Genomic DNA, 11,920 nt, shown 5'->3' on the forward strand with positions numbered 1-11,920 from the left:
TGTGCTGAGATGTTAGGCAGGGACTGAGCACCTCTCCGATTTTCTCCACTCTTCTTTTAAAACGGTGCCTGTCTATGGCAAGCTCGATCCAGTAGGACCCGTCCCGCGCTTCCTGACTGGCCAGGCTCCATTCCAGGTGGTGCACTTTGACCTCCTCACTGAACCGTACCCGAAAATGAGAGCGGGGGCGGGAGGGGGGGAGTTCAGGATCAACATCCATAGAGTCAATGACAATTTTCTTCATGACTTCCCACAGATTAAGTCAAATTTTCTCTAACACGGTAAGAATGATATGCACCAGTATAATGGGTGATATGAATGTGCGGTGAACTCTTAAGTAGAGATGGTGTGATGACGTCATCGCTAAGGGGCGGTGCCTAATGCTTAGGGGCGTCTCCATGGCAACCACGCAGAGCTGCGTAAAGTTCCGGAGGCGCTCATTAACACTTTTCAAACTTCTAATCACTGCCAAATTATTATTTCTACACTTGTCTTAAATTCATACATCATGCATCTTTATCTCCTTTGCATGACATTTAACACATTAATTAATTATTATGTTACTATCAATATTAATACACAGCTTCCTTTTTTTTTTTACTGTCAGGCTATGTGTGGTATACAGAACCATTTGCTTATTTAGGAGTCCCATATTTGACTTATACTCTTGGATTACTTTTGTGTCTGTGTTATATGGAATTATCTAATGAGATTAGACATGCACAATTACTTACACATAAAACATTACTCACTTTTCTGAAACAAATCTAGACAGTAAATGTGTATTATTATTATTAGATACATTGTTAATCTTTCCAATGAATCAAATGAATGTGGACACATACTACAGCAGTGACAGCTTTCCAGCTTGGAAGCAACACTGAGACTCACAGGTCAACAACATTAAACAACATTACCCAATGTGGTCTAAGTGAAATACAATAATAAACACAGAAATAGTCTTACTGTTTAACACTAATCACTAATTTGCCCTGATTGGTCTCCGAATGGCTGGGGGAGGGGCATGCCAAACCGTCACCAAGTCACAAAAAAAACACCCCTCTCCAAACGCTAAAACTCCATAGCGCACACAGCGCGCAAACATGTGATTTTATGTGTCATTTCATCAAAAAAATATTAATATTACCCTGAGATGGACTCACATTAATTTATTTTATCACAAAGAAACAAAAAAATATTAAAATGTTGTTTTATAGAGACAGATTCACCTCTGTATCAGACTGGGGCGCTCTGGAGAGGTTTTTAAGCCTTTGGTGACGCCTGGTGGACACCTTATATATAATGCAGTATAAATTCCCATGCTGTTAAAATAATGTTTTCAAATTTTGTACTTTGTTTGACAAGACCCTAATAAACCAGGAAATGTAGAGAATGATTAGCTAATCATCACCAACATCCATACACACACTATAAACTCAAAATATAATAGGCGCTTTTTGTTTTTTTTTACATTTTCCTCTGCATTTAATGTTCTCAAATAGATCCTAAATAATGAAAATTACCTCTTGAAAGTGAATTACTGTTTTGTCCCAAGTGTCTACTTCAGTTTAAGCCCTGACTGGTCATTGTGCTATATGTAAAACTTAAGATATCCAGTGTGATAGCATAGTAGTGCAAATCGCATGAAAATGAGCAAAAACATGGATCAGCAGTGTGGTCTAAGTGAAATACAATAATAAACACAGAAATAGTCTTACTGTTTAACACTAATCACCAGAAACATTTCATTGTAACATTAGTGTTTTGTCTAGGTTGGCTAGATAAGTTATAAATTAAAGCTAGGTTGGCTTTTTATTTATAACTTATAAATTAAAGCGATGTTGGCTAGTTATTTATAACATAAATTAAAGCTAGGTTGGCTAGTCATAACTTATAAATTAAAGCTAGGTTGGCTAGTTATTTATAACTTATACATTTAAGCTAGGTTAGGTAGTCATAACTTACAAATATAAGCTAGATTGGCTAGTTATTTATAACTTATAAACTAAAGCTAGGTTGGCTAGTCATGTATAACTTATAAATTAAAGCTAGGTTGGCTAGTCATGTATAACTTTACTCAATGTGGTCTAAGTGAAATACAATAATAAACACAGAAATAGTCTTACTGTTTAACACTAATCACCAGAAACATTTCTTTGTAAAGTTAGTGTTTTGTCTAGGTTGGCTAGTTATAAGTTATAAATTAAATCTAGTTAGCTAGTCATAGCTTCTAAATTAAAGCTAGGTTAGCTAGTCATAGCTTCTAAATTAAAGCTAGGTTAGCTAGTTATTAATAACTTATAAACTAAAGCCAGGTTAGCTAGTCATAACTTCTAAATTAAAGCTAGATTAGCTAGTCATAACTTATAAATAAAAGCTAGGTTGGCTAGTTACAACTTATAAATTAAAGTTATGTTAGCTAGTTTTAACTTATATAAGGCTAGGTTAGCTAGTTATAACTTATAAATTGAAGCTAGGTTAGCTAGTTATAACTTATAAATTGAAGCTAGGTTAGCTAGTTATAACTTATAAATGAAAGTTATGTTAGCTAGTTTTAACTTATATAAGGCTAGGTTAGCTAGTTAAATTAAAGCTAGGTTAGTTAGTTATAACTAATAAATTTAAGCTAGGTTAGCTAGTTATAACTAATAAATTAAAGCTAGGTTAGCTAGTTATAACTTATAAATTGAAGCTCTGTAAGCTAGTTATAACTTATAAATGAAAGTTATGTTAGCTAGTTTTAACTTATATAAGGCTAGGTTAGATAGTTAAATTAAAGCTAGGTTAGTTAGTTATAACTAATAAATTTAAGCTAGGTTAGCTAGTTATAACTTATAAATTGAAGCTCTGTAAGCTAGTTATAACTTATAAATTAAAGCTAGGTTAGCTAGTTATAACTAATAAATTTAAGCTTAGCTAGTTATAACTTATAAATTAAAGCTAGGGTAGCTAGTTATAACTAATACATTTAAGCTAGGTTAGCTAGTTATAACTTATAAATTGAAGCTAGGTTAGCTAGTTATAACTAATACATTTAAGCTAGGTTAGCTAGTTATAACTTATAAATTGAAGCTAGGTAAGCTAGTTATAACTAATACATTTAAGCTAGGTTAGCTAGTTATAACTTATAATATACCACACTAAGCAAAAGTCCAAGCTCAAGAACATTAATTCTCTCAATTTTCTCAAGGTAACGCTCCTTTGCTTAGCTTATTGCTGTAAGAAATCTTGCACTTGCTCTTTGCATGGTCCATTTGGATGTGTGTCCTAAAACATGAGGGGCCCTACCCAGCATGCAATGCACCATTACAAATAACATTAGCATTAGCAGGTTAGCTAAGCTAACCTCGGTACTGTTCTAAAAGAGTATTTGTGTAAATAACCTCTTAAATTATATAATTTATGATTAAATTATATAATTTATGAATAAATTATTTAATTTAAATTGATTAAATTATATTTAAAATTAAGTTGTAAAATAACAACTTATCCATCAATAGTGTATGTCTGTATAGCCACAGGGCCGTGGATAAACACCACCAGTTTCAGGCCAATATTGCACATGTTGCACTTTTTTTTTTTACATTTAAAAGACCCAGATAGCCACCGAGTGCTGGCCCAGTATTGGGCCTTAGCTGGTTTCTGACTGTCCTCAAAGGTGGCCCAGAACCGGCCACCGGACTCGGCCCAGTGTATTTTTGAACGTAGGACCAAGTCTGGGCCTTATTCGGTTTCTGACTCCTCGAAGCTGGCTGAGAGTCGGTCACCGGACTCGGCCCAGTGTCTTTTTGAATGTAGGACCAGGTCTGGGCCTGCACTGGTTTCTGACTGTTCTGGAAGCTGGCTGAGATCCGGCCACTGAACTTGGCCCAGTGTCTTTTTGAACGTAGGACCAAGTCTGGGCCTTATTCGGTTTCTGACTCCTCAAAGCTGGCTGAGATTCGGTCACCGGACTCGGCCCAGTGTCTTTTTGAACGTAGGACCAGGACTGGGCCTACACTGGTTTCTGACTGTTCTTGAAGCTGGCTGAGATCCTGCCACCGAACTTGGTCCAGTGCCCAACACAAGTTAAGCAAAACTTTTGTAACTCCCTATTAGGCTACAGAGGGGCATGTAGTGTTGTGTTACAGTGTTTGTTGTTGCGCCGCTAAAGTATGGAGGATGAAGAAAAAGAAATCCAACTGATTTGAAAGAATCAGGAAAAAATTGAATTGTGACCCCAAGAATCAATTTTGAATCGAATTTTGGGATTCCCAAAGATTCACAGCCCTACTTTGTACTATGAAAAACATTGGTTTAATAGGTTCGCCCAAACAAAGGTTTGGCACCTGTGGACTTCTTGTTACTTTTTACCGTATTTATTTTTATTTGTATCTGTTTTAATACGTGGTACCTTTGCCAAGTAAAACTCAATATTAACTCAACTTAATATTGAGATAATTGGTTTTAAGAAATTTGCATCGGCCTAAAACATTTTCACAGTACTGTACATATTCACACATACTGTATAGGTTTTTGTGTGTGTGTGTTTGAGCTGTACTATGGAGGACCAAAAATGACATAAGTATAAATAAATAAATGCAAATATAAATGTAGAAATAATAAATATATACATGAATAAATGAATAAATAAATAAATGTTGAAATAAATAAATAAATATATAAATAAATGCACATATAAATGAATGAATTAATGAATGAATGAATGAATGAATATATGCATAGGTAAATAAATAAATTAATACATTTCTTATTTATTTATTTATATATTTATTTATATATTTACTTATATGTGCATTTATTTATTTATTCATTCATTTATTTATTTCAACATTTATTCATTTATTTATTTCAACACTTATTTATTCATTCATTTATTTATTTCAACATTTCTACATTTATTTATTTATTTATTTCCACATTTCTTCATTTATTTATTTATCTCCACCGTCCTGTTCTTCCGGTATCAGTGAGACGGAACAAAAGGGACGGCACAGCAACATCGCGGCTATAACCCCTACTGCAGTAACAACTGCTGAAAATGAATGAGGGTCAACAGCTTAAAAATGTCGCCGCTGCAGGCCAAGGCAGGAGCAGTAGAGCCAAAACTTTTGCAGCTCAAAAACTAATCCTGCTTTAGAGCGAGGATAGGACCGCCTACCTAACTATCATACAAATGCAGAAATACAGAAATAAATAAATTAATAAATGTGGCAATAAATCAATAAATAAATGTAGAAATGTTGAAATAAATGAATGAATAAATAAATGAAAAAATAAATAAATGCACATATAAATGAATAAATAAAAATAAATATAAAAAATTAGAAATGTATTTATTAATTTATTTATTTACCTATACAATTATTCATGCGTGTATTTATTTTTTTATATATTTATTTATTTATTCATTTCTATGTGTATGTGTATTTATATATTTATTTATTTATTTCAACATTTATTTATTTATTCATTTATTTATTTCAACATTTATTTATTTCTACATTTATATGTGCATTTATTTATTTATTTATTTATTTATACGTATGTCATTTTTGGTCCTCCATACTGTAATACTTAAATATATAAATACATCTACATTAATTATAAGGAAAATGTGTTGATTATAAAGATTAAAATAATATAAAGACAATTAAAATAAAGATAATTTAATAATTCATTGATGTCTCCTCCTCAGTAAATTTATATCTTACTCCCTGAGAGCATTACACACCCACCATAGTTTTTTTTATTTATATTTTCTGAGTAGGCTCTAAAAGCAAGTTATACCTTCTCTACACATATTTAATTGTACGCTTGTTTCTATAGATACAACTATCAACTAATAGAATCAAAGTACAGTAATAGTTTAATGTTAAATATGTTTATTGCAGTCATATTTACAAATATAATGCTGTTATGTTTTTTCTTTTGTATGACATGACCATTTTAAATTCAGCATCACATTCTTGAAATAAGTACTTGGAAAATTGGGCACCAGCAGAAGCGAATGTAGGGGCAGCAACATTAAAACATATTAATTTACTGACAATAATAAATGTATCTATGATTTTCCTATTTCCTTTTTTTGGCAATATAAAACATGAATAATTTAATTGCTCTGAAAAGCTCCACTATTTTACTTAATGTTGTTAAATTCTCCTGTTGTGTCTAACAGGATAACTGTGTGTGTGTAATTTAATTTTAAACTTTTTCAAGTAAAACATTTTTGTCTCTAGTATACACTAATATACTGCATACACAAACAACTTCTAGTGTGATTTTACAAATTAGAGAAATGTTGACTAAAGCTTATTTGGTAGTAGTGAGTGTGTTTATATAAAAATGTGCTAGCTAAGTTAATAACATACACTTTTAACGAAGTAGCAGAGTGTGCAGGAACGTATTACTGAACTCTGGAATAAACAATACAAATAAAGATTTTTTTATATTAACTCAGCACCATTTTATTTAACTAAAAAGCTAGCTAAAACAAACATTACACAGTGACTTGTAGAGACACACAACCACTAAGTTAACCTAGCTGACTAGCTAGCTAATGTACAACATCTAAACAAAAGTTCTGTGGAAGCATTTAGGTTAGCTAGTAAAGACCAATTCGCTAGCTAACTACCAAATTGGTTAACTAGCAAGTAGGGTTGCAGCGGTAACCGGTTTCACGGTATACCATGGTATTAAAATGCACGGTTATCATACCGTGTGTGTTTGCTTATTACCGGTAAAACGCAAGCCAGCGGAGAAACTCACCCGCGCATGCTCAACTCTGCTCCGCTTCAGCTGCTCAGCACACAGCGGTGAGAACAGCAGAAAGTGCATCAGACTAAACAAATCTCCGTCCGCCTAAAAAAAGGCTAAACTAAAATCAGCAGTGTGGGACTATTTCAGAGACCCGCCGAACGCACCCGAGGATGGTTATCCGATTTATAATCAATGTGGCCGTAAAGTCACAGCTAAAGGTGGACATACGTCAAACCTGTTCTCCCATCTCCAAGAACACCACCCCGCCGTGCAGCGCAAAGTATGTGTTTAGTTTATAATTTTAATCTGAACATAAATAAAATCTCTTTGTAGTCGTGCACAACCCATGCGGTAAGCGCCCGCAAAAGCGCTGAGTTATCCGAAATTTGGGCACGCAGGTACAGGCGTGAAGTGCGTGCTACGACGGATTCACGTGTCCGTGTAAAGGTGCTCGCCGGACTGGATGTGAAAGACGCCATTCATTTACATGCGTTAATTTTCAAATTCTGACGTGCCTGTTTTTCATGTGTTAAAACCAGACTCAGAAATAAATCCCCTCTATCTGGTTATATACCAACTTGGCAGTAAAACGGACGTTTACAACAGTTGTTGATCAGACACTGACCCAGGCTCAGTTTATCAGATATTAAATAATTTAAACTTAAATAATTGTACTGAATAGTTTAAACACAGGATCTTTACTTCTTAGAGGACATGTAATGTGTGACACGTGTGTTTGTGTGTGTGTGTGTGTGTGTGTGTGTATATATATATATATATATATATATATATATATAATTATATACACCCTTAATGACCTTAAGAGTAGTGGAAAAACCTGGTTTCCTTCACCTAATGGTGTACAGTTTATTTTTTTTAAGGAGACATTATCTATATAGTTGTTCCAGGTTTCTACAATAAATAGTTAATTGAACAAAAACCTTTGTTGTAATTTCTTTAAGGGTCAGTTTAATAATATATGTAACAAACTGTGATACCGTGATAACCGTGATACCGCGGTATTTTCTGAGACGGTTATCATACCGTGAAAATCTCATACCGTTGCAACCCTACTAGCAAGCCTAAATGCTTTTACAGTATGTATGTTTGTAAAAGCATTTAAGCTAACGCTAGCAAACTAGCTGGTTTCTATCCTAGCTAGCTAACTGTTTATAGCTTAGCTAACGTAAATACCGAAACAGTACTTCTGTTCTGGCCTTGTACACTAGTTAACAATTTGAATTTCAAGTAAAAACATACTTTTTGGTTGTCTGTTAGTAACTGTTATAGCTACATTAACATTTACATTAACATGAAATGTGTTTAATGCTACATTCTGAGATAATTTAGCTTCAGATAATATCACCTTGATATGCTACTAAGTTAGCTAGCTTAGCTAACTGAAGAGGCAACACAGATAGGGTTATAAATCATATTTGACGGCCAAAATATTTATTAAGTCAAAATAAATTATATTTCAAAAAAAGTACGTAATACCTAGTTAGGTTTGCTACCTACCTACAAACTTCAAAGGTTTCAGGATAGCTGACAGTTGAGGAAAGTTGTAATGTTTGAGGAATCCGCGCGCCAAGTGCTACGAGAAACCGCACGGGTTGAACTGGGCTGATGCGCAGGGGCACCAAGGTAAATATCATCTAGATTCATTTACACTCTAAACGTGATCACACGTTTGGGGTGTGCGCGACGGTTGGTTTTGGGGTCTAGGGATGCTGATCGTGTGTGCGCGTGTAGCAGTACTATAACAGGCTCTGTGTGTGTGTGTGTACTATAACAGGCCGTGTGTGTGTTTGTGTGTGTACTATAACAGGCTCTGTGTGTGTGTGTGTGTGTGTGTGTGTACTATAACAGGCTGTGTGTGTGTGTGTGTGTGTGTGTGTGTACTATAACAGGCTGTGTGTGTGTGTGTGTGTGTGTGTGTTTGTGTGCGTGCATGCGTGCGTGCGTGTGTGTGTGAGGAGCAGCATAACAGCGGGAGTAAGTATTCTTACTGACAGGAGTCATCTATAACTGTAAATAAAAAGAAAATATACAAGTCAGCTTTGGTAGAAAAGTGCTAACAGTAGGGAACAGTACGGTGGCCGAGAAAGCCCAGCGCAGTGCAAATTGAAAAGCGCTGCAAAAGCACAAAACACATCCATCAAAATTACAACACAGGCGCAGCAAATAGAAAAACGCGCTGCAACTAGAAAAACGCGCTGCAAATAGAACCACAACACAACGGAAGTGAGTCACAACACAACGGAATTTTCCCGGGGGACCTTAAAAGATGCTGTACCAGCTGTATACAAAGGACAATAAGTGGCAAACAAGCTTCTGAAAAGTAAGTTATGTTTATTAAAAGTTCTGCTTCACAAAACGCCTTGTTTGCCACTTATTGTCCTTTGTACACATAGTGAAGTCCGAGACGTTACTGAAGACGCAGCTTAGCTGGTACAGTATCTTTTAAGGTCCCCCGGGAAAATTCCGTTGTGTTGTGACTCACTTCCGTTGTGTTGTGGTTCTATTTGCAGCGCGTTTTTCTATTTGCAGCGCGTTTTTCTAGTTGCAGCGCGTTTTTCTATTTGCTGCGCCTGTGTTGTAATTTTGATGGATGTGTTTTGTGCTTTTGCAGCGCTTTTCAATTTGCACTGCGTTGGGCTTTCTCGGCCACCGTAGAACAGTCAGTTTTCCACTTTGTTAGTGCAGTGCTGGTACAGGGTCGTCTGCCGTATTTGAGCCAGTACACACCTGTGTTCAGAGAATCAACAGGTTAGGTGCGACAGTCGTTCACCAGCACAAAAACGACTGCTCAGTGACACTGATGTAGAACAGTCAGAAAGTGACACTGGGCCAGCTGTGGGCCAGAAGTATTTTTCTGCTTGTGACTCTAAACCAGCAGTGCCGACTTAGAAACGACTCCGGGCCAAAGTCGCTGGCTATCTGGGTATTTGGTAGTAGTGAGTGTGTTTATATAAAAATGTGCTAGCTAAGTTAATAACATACACTTTTAACGAAGTAGCAGAGTGTGCAGGAATGTATTACTGAACTCTGGAATAAACAATACAAATAAAGATTTTTTTATATTAACTCACAGACACAGCACCATTTTATTTAACTAAAAAGCTAGCTAAAACAAACATTACACAGTGACTTGTAGAGACACACAACCACTAAGTTAACCTAGCTGACTAGCTAGCTAATGTACAACATCTAAACAAAAGTTCTGTGGAAGCATTTAGGTTAGCTAGTAAAGACCAATTCGCTAGCTAACTACCAAATTGGTTAACTAGCAAGCCTAAATGCTTTTACAGTATGTATGTTTGTAAAAGCATTTAAGCTAACGCTAGCAAACTGGCTGGTTTCTATCCTAGCTAGCTAACTGTTTATAGCTTAGCTAACGTAAATACCGAAACAGTACTTCTGTTCTGGCCTTGTACACTAGTTAACAATTTGAATTTCAAGTAAAAACATACTTTTTGGTTGTCTGTTAGTAACTGTTATACATTAACATTTACATTAACATGAAATGTGTTTAATGCTACATTCTGAGATAATTTAGCTTCAGATAATATCACCTTGATATGCTACTAAGTTAGCTAGCTTAGCTAACTGAAGAGGCAACACAGATAGGGTTATAAATCATATTTGACGGCCAAAATATTTATTAAGTCAAAATAAATTATATTTCAAAAAAGGTACGTAATACTTAGTTAGGTTTGCTACCTACCTACAAACTTCAAAGGTTTCAGGATAGCTGACAGTTGAGGAAAGTTGTAATGTTTGAGGAATCCGCGCGCCAAGTGCTACGAGAAACCGCACGGGTTGAACTGGGCTGATGCGCAGGGGCACCAAGGTAAATATCATCTAGATTCATTTACACTCTAAACGTGATCACACGTTTGGGGTGTGCGCGACGGTTGGTTTTGGGGTCTAGGGATGCTGATCGTGTGTGTGCGTGTAGCAGTACTATAACAGGCTCTGTGTGTGTGTACTATAACAGGCTGTGTGTGTGTGTGTGTGTGTGTGTGTGTGTGTGTGTGTGTACTATAACAGGCTCTGTGTGTGTGTGTGTGTGTACTATAACAGGCTCTGTGTGTGTGTGTGTGTGTGTGTGTGTGTGTGTGTGTGTGTGTGTGTGTTTGTGTGCGTGCATGCGTGCGTGCGTGTGTGTGTGAGGAGCAGCATAACAGCAGGAGTAAGTATTCTTACTGACAGGAGTCATCTATAACTGTAAATAAAAAGAAAATATACAAGTCAGCTTTGGTAGAAAAGTGCTAACAGTAGGGAACAGTCAGTTTTCCACTTTGTTAGTGCAGTGCTGGTACAGGGTCGTCTGCCGTATTTGAGCCAGTACACACCTGTGTTCAGAGAATCAACAGGTTAGGTGCGACAGTCGTTCACCAGCACAAAAACGACTGCTCAGTGACACTGATGTAGAACAGTCAGAAAGTGACACTGGGCCAGCTGTGGGCCAGAAGTATTTTTCTGCTTGCGACTCTAAACCAGCAGTGCCGACTTAGAAACGACTCCGGGCCAAAGTCGCTGGCTATCTGGGGAGGTAGCAGAGTGTGCAGGAACGTATTACTGAACTCTGGAATAAACAATACAAATAAAGATTTTTTTATATTAACTCACAGACACAGCACCATTTTATTTAACTAAAAAGCTAGCTAAAACAAACATTACACAGTGACTTGTAGAGACACACAACCACTAAGTTAACCTAGCTGACTAGCTAGCTAATGTACAACATCTAAACAAAAGTTCTGTGGAAGCATTTAGGTTAGCTAGTAAAGACCAATTCGCTAGCTAACTACCAAATTGGTTAACTAGCAAGCCTAAATGCTTTTACAGTATGTATGTTTGTAAAAGCATTTAAGCTAACGCTAGCAAACTGGCTGGTTTCTATCCTAGCTAGCTAACTGTTTATAGCTTAGCTAATGTAAATACCGAAACAGTACTTCTGTTCTGGCCTTGTACACTAGTTAACAATTTGAATTTCAAGTAAAAACATACTTTTTGGTTGTCTGTTAGTAACTGTTATACATTAACATTTACATTAACATGAAATGTGTTTAATGCTACATTCTGAGATAATTTAGCTTCAGATAATATCACCTTGATATGCTGCTAAGTTAGCTAGCTTAGCTAACTGAAGAGG

At 35.9% G+C, this 11,920-nt stretch overlaps 1 long non-coding RNA gene across 1 annotated transcript; it reads left to right on the forward strand.

The window, feature by feature from the left end:
* The first annotated feature begins 8,240 nt into the window (after positions 1–8,240).
* Positions 8,241–11,670, forward strand: LOC125798940 (uncharacterized). Its single transcript, XR_007437729.1, has 3 exons — positions 8,241–8,854; positions 9,445–9,774; positions 11,318–11,670. It is a non-coding gene; the product is annotated as an uncharacterized LOC125798940 (long non-coding RNA).
* The last annotated feature ends 250 nt before the right edge of the window (positions 11,671–11,920 follow it).

Source organism: Astyanax mexicanus, chromosome 2, assembly GCF_023375975.1.
Source record: "Astyanax mexicanus isolate ESR-SI-001 chromosome 2, AstMex3_surface, whole genome shotgun sequence".
Classification (NCBI taxonomy): Eukaryota; Metazoa; Chordata; class Actinopteri; order Characiformes; family Acestrorhamphidae; genus Astyanax; species Astyanax mexicanus.